This window comes from Chlamydotis macqueenii, chromosome 2 (genome assembly GCF_036417535.1).
Source record: "Chlamydotis macqueenii isolate bChlMac1 chromosome 2, bChlMac1.mat, whole genome shotgun sequence".
Lineage (NCBI taxonomy): Eukaryota > Metazoa > Chordata > Aves > Otidiformes > Otididae > Chlamydotis > Chlamydotis macqueenii.
In genome coordinates, this window is record NC_141557.1 from 50,417,937 (window position 1) to 50,423,936 (window position 6,000).

A 6,000-nucleotide genomic window follows, 5' to 3' on the forward strand; every position below is an offset into this window, starting at 1 on the left:
TCCTACTGAAGAGTTAATTTTATTTCCTGAAGCTAATATGAAAAAAAGACAGAAGGGTAACAGCACTTAAAGGAGCTAGAAAAGACGTTCTTTCTCACTGTTAAATCATAGAATCATAGAATCATAGAATGGTTAGGGTTGGAAGGGACCTTTAAAGGTCATCTAGTCCAAACCCCCTGCAAGGAGCAGGGACATCCCCAACTAGATCTGGTTGCTCAGAGCCTCATCCAACCTGGCCTTGAACGTTTCCAGGGATGGGGCCTCCACCACCTTTCTGGGCAACCTGTTCCAGTGTTCTATAACTCACATCGTAAAAAATTTTTTCCTAATTTCTAATCTAAATCTACCCCCCACTATTTTAAAACCATTACTCCTTGTCCTATCGCAACAGGCCCTACTAAACAGCCTCTCCCCATCTTTCTTGTAGGCCCCCTTGAGGTACTGGAAGACCGCTATCAGGTCTCCCCGGAGCCTCCTCTTCTCCAGGCTGAACAGCCCCAACTCTCTCAGCCTGTCCTCATAAGAGAGGTGCTCCAGCCCTTTTATCATCTTTGTGGCCCTCCTCTGGACCTTCTCCAACTGGTCCATGTCCTTCTTGTGTTGGGGACTCCAGAACTGGACACAGTACTCCAGGTGGGGTCTCACCAGGGCAGAGTAGAGGGGGAGAATCACCTCCCTTGACCTGCTGGCCACGCTTCTCTTGATGCAGCCCAGGATGCGGTAGGCCTTCTGGGCCGCAAGGGCACATTGCCGGCTCATGTTAAGTTTCTCATCCACCAGCGCTCTCAAGTCCTTCTCCTCAGGGCTGCTCTCAATCCATTCTCCGCCCAGCCTGTATTTGTGCCTGGGACTGCCATGACCCAGGTGCAGGACCTTGCACTTGGCCTGGTTGAACTTCATGAGGTTGGCATGGGCCCACCTCTCCAGCCTGCCAAGGTCCCTCTGGATGGCTTCCCTCCCTTCCAGCGTGTCAATGGCACCACACAACTTGGTGTCGTCGGCGAACTTGCTGAGGGTGCACTCTATCCCACTGTCCATGTCGCCGACAAAGATGTTGAACAGGGCCGGGCCCAGCACGGACCCCTGATGGACGCCACTCATGACCGGTCTCCACATGGACATTGAGCCGTTGACCACCACTCTCTGAGTGCGGCCATCCAGCCAACTCCTTATCCACTGAGTAGTCCGTCCATCAAACCCATGTCTCTCTAGTTTAGAGAGAAGGATGTCGTGTGGGACAGTGTCAAAAGCTTTGCACAAATCCAGGTAGATGATGTCAGTTGCTCGTCCCTTGTCCACTGATGCTGTCACCCCGTCATAAAAGGCCACCAAATTGGTCAAGCATGATCTGCCCTTGGTGAAGCCATGTTGGCTGTCACCAACCACCTCCTTGCTCTCCATGTGCCTTAGCATGGTTTCCAGGAGAATCTGCTCCATGACCTTGCCAGCCACAGAGGTGAGGCTGACCGGCCTGTAGTTACCTGGGTCTTCCTTATTCCCCTTTTTAAAAATTGGGGTTATGTTCCCTCTCTTCCAGTCATCGGGGACCTCACCAGACCGCCACGACTTCTCAAATACGATAGCCAGTGGCTTGGCAACTTCATCAGCCAGTTCCCTCAGGACCCGCGGATGGATTTCATCAGGTCCCATGGACTTGTGCTCCTTTAGGTTCCTCAGATGATCCCGAACCTGCTCTTCCAGTACAATGGGCAGTTCTTCATCCTCGCAGTCCATGCTTGCGCCTTCTACAGCTTGGGTGGTGGGACAAGAACTCTTGTCGGTGAAGACTGAGGCAAAAAAGTCATTGAGTACCTCAGCCTTCTCCATGTCCTGGGTAACCAGGACACCAGTTCCCTTCTGGAGGGGGCCTACATTTTCACTGGACTTTCTTTTGTCCCCTACGTACCTATAAAAGCTCTTCTTGTTGCATTTTATATCCCTGGCCAGATTCAGTTCTGCCAGGGCTTTGGCCTTCCTTACCTGGCCACTCGCACAGCCTCTTTGTAGACCTCCTAGGCTACATGTCTCCGTTTCCACCCTTTATAGGCCTCCTTTTTTACTCTCAGTTGGTCCAGGAGCTCCTTGCTCATCCACGCCGGCCTCCTGGCCTTTTTGCCCGACTTGTTCTTCGTCGGGATGCACTTCTGCTGAGCTTGGAGGAGGTGCTCCTTCAATATAGACCAACTTTCCTGGGCCCCTCTTCCCTTCAGGGCCGCCTCCCATGGCACTTGGCCCATCAGGTCCCTAAAAAGGCCGAAGTCTGCCCTCTTGAAGTCTAGGGCAGAGAGCTTGCCATGTAGTTTCCTTGCTGCCCCGTGTATCTTGAACTCCACCATGTCATGGTCGCTGCAGCCAAGGCTGTCCGTTAGTTTCACATCCCCCACCAGCCCCTCCCTGTTGGTGAGCACAAGGTCAAGCATGGCACCCCTCCTTGTCGGCTCCTCTATCGCCTGCAGGAGGAAGTTGTCGTCCACGCATTCCAGGAACCTCCTGGACTGCCTGTGCCCTGCCGTGTTGTGTCTCCAACAGATGTCAGGGTGGTTGAAGTCCCCCATGAAGACCAGAGCCTGTGACTGCGAGGCTGCTCCTATCTGCCTATAGAGCGCTTCGTCTGCTCTGTCTTCCTGGCCAGGCGGCCTGTAACAGACCCCCACCGTAACGTCCCCTGTCCGTCCCCATCCTCTAATCTTGACCCATAACCTCTCTGTCAGCTCCTCCTCCATCCCCAGGCGGAGCTCCACACACTGCACCCGGTTGCTGATGTAGAGAGTGACACCCCCTCCTCGTCTTCCCTTCCTGTCCTTTCTAAAAAGCCTATACCCCTCCATGTTGACGCTCCGGTTGTATGTGTCATCCCACCACGTCTCTGTGATGCCAATGAGGTCGTAGCCCTGCTCGTGTGCACGCATCTCCAGCTCTTCCTGTTTATTCCCCATGCTGCGTGCATTGGTATAGAGACACTTCAGCTGGGCCTCCGACAAGGCTGGAGCAACAGGGGTGCTATTGGATCGTAGTTTAGGTTCGTTTGCACTTATCTGTGATCCTTCCTCAGCTTCTGGACCCTTGGTGCTGGCACTGGCACCATGCTGACAGCAGTGGGCTGAACTGTGCTCCCCCAAGTTGACGGATGTTTGTTCTGCAGCAGCGCGAATGAGGCAATGTTTCTACAGAGCTGCAGAAGTTTTCAATGCTGAGATTGTGCTATGCCCTAACAGCTTGGATTAGATCAATTAGGTGACAAGACAGACTTTGCATTCAGATCAGAAATAATGCCTTTATATAGCCAACACTAAATCACTTCCTATATTTTTTACTGGAAAACTCCAGCTTTGCAAATAGTATAAACTCTTCATTGGTGTGCTTGGAAGTGGGGGAGTGCTCTTGAATAATCTTCCTTTTACTGCATGAAGTAGGAAAACAACTTCTGAAACCTTAACAGGCTTACAAAACTAGAAAGTACTACAAAAGATGAGATATTTAACCCACTCACCATGTGGAAGTTAAAGCCCCAAAAGATAGCCTATGTTTTTGGGGTTTCCTTTGCAAACTCCCAGCTTCTTTATCCAGGCCACTTTCTTCATGAACGCTCACTTTTTTATGTATTAGGAAAAAAAAGTCTTGAAGAGAAACACTAGAATTAGGTAATGCTCATGCACCAAATGTTAAAAGGCTGATGCAGCCTGTTCTTTAACTGCTCTGCTAGAATAGATTATATGTCTGCTTTGGATATCACAAAATATTTTATGTAAAGGGATCTCATTCCTAAATTTGATATGTTAAAATATTGAAATTAAAAGAAGCAGTTGATTTTTACTGCACCCATCCCCATCAACACATTTGCAAAATTCAGAAGCAAGTAGTAAATGAAGATTGGAGTTGTGTCACCTGTTTGCTAATCGGCAGCTAAACCTCTTCTTCTTGGGTCTCATGCTGTGCCTCCCTTAATTTTTTTTCTTATCATCAACGTTCAGTGAGGAATTAGGTCTATATATTACCATCTAGTAATTGTGGGGTGAAGATATATACCTGATTGAGGGGGTCCAGGGCAGCCATAGTGTGGGTTGTGTGGACTGCGATAGCTGCATGGTACCCAGATCTGTACCGACATTCTACTCTAAGCAAGGCCAACACCTGAAATGCATTGAAAAGACCTAACAATATAGAATCATAGAATCATAGAATAGTTAGAGTTGGAAGGGACCTTCAACGGTCATCTAGTCCAACCCCCCTGCAAGAAGCAGGGACATCCCTGACTAGATCAGGTTGCTCAGAGCCCCATCCAGCCTGGCCTTGAACGATTCCAGGGATGGGGCATCCACCACCTCTCTGGGCAACCTGTTCCAGTGCTCTACAACTCTCATTGTAAAAAATTTTTTTCTCATATCTAATCTAAACCTACCTCCTTCTAATTTAAACCCATTACCCCTTGTTCTATCACAACAGGCCCTACTGAACAGCTTCTCCCCATCTTTCCTGTAGGCCCCCTTGAGGTACTGGAAGACCGCTATCAGGTCTCCCCGGAGCCTCCTCTTCTCCAGGCTGAACAGCCCCAACTCTCTCAGCCTGTCCTCATAGGAGGGTGCTCCAGCCCTTTTATCATCTTTGTGGCCCTCCTCTGGACCCTTTCCAACTGGTCCATGTCTTTCTTGTGTTGGGGACTCCAGAACTGGACGCAGTACTCCAGGTGGGGTCTCACCAGGGCAGAGTAGAGGGGCAGAATCACCTCCCTCGACCTGCTGGCCATGCTCCTCTTGATGCAGCCCAGGATGCGGTTGGCCTTCTGGGCCGCAAGGGCGCATTGCCCACTCATGTTGAACCACCATGAACATGGTGGTTGAAATATCCCAAGGGTATTCAAAATTCTCAAAAGATTTTGAAATTAGCCTGGAGGAGAAAGGGAAGCTATGAACAAATGTTTCCCTCTTAGATTGGATTCCTGGATTAAAACAAAGGTGTAATTAAAAATAAAGTCCACCAGATGGCTGCCGAAGTACAGAGATGAAGCCACTGCTGCCGTTTCACTCTGCACTCTGTTCACCATCACTGAATACAGGTCCCCTACTATCAATTTAATTATACCATAAATCAGCCCTACACAGCAGATGAAAATGATACCTTTATTTGAAAGCCCAGAGATGGTAAACCACCCATAAACACTGAAAAGCAGCACATACTTTCAATAAAACAACATAGCAAATAACTCGGAAATCAATTCTGAAAAGAGATACCAGAGAAATCTACCCATCGACCATTCTGCCCAAATGAACTTAATGAAGGCTTGTAACAAATCTAGTCAAACCTGTTAATCTTTCAAACTTTACGAGACCCTCAAATTAGAAGATCCTCACTCAACAGAGCTGTTCTGATCCCTTTCTACCAGAACTGGGACTCAAACCATCTCAAGCTCTCCCAGTGGAGCTGTTTGAGCTATTCACATTGGACACAAAAAACCTGTGGTCGTTTAGCGCTTGTATTGGCAGCTAAATGATTGGAAGCTGCTCTCTCACCCAATTCCCACCTCCCCCCACCCAGAAGCAGAGTGGGGAAAGGAAAGGAAAACTCGTAGGTTGAAATGAAGAACAGGTTTAATTAAAAAAAAAAACAACAAACCTGAAACTACTACTGCTGCTGCTGCTGCTACTACTACTACTACTACTACTACTACTACTAGTGAAACACACAGCATTATACTTAGCCCTAGTAGTGGTTGTGAGATGCACACTCCCACCAGTGGACGCCAGACAGTAGTCAGTGGGAGAACAGCAAATCCTGAAGACGCAACAATTGCTGTGGACACTGAGAACTATCATGCACACGTGAAACTGGGCAGCTGAAAGGAGCGCTGAGGGCTAGCAGGATCCCAAGGGCCAGCAGACACTGGGAAGAAGGGCAAAAAGAGTGAGCCATCACCAGCAAACTTCCTGCTTATATATAAAGCATGACGTTCACGGTGTGGAATAATTCTGCTGTCCAATTTGGGTCAGCTCTCCTGTCTCTGCT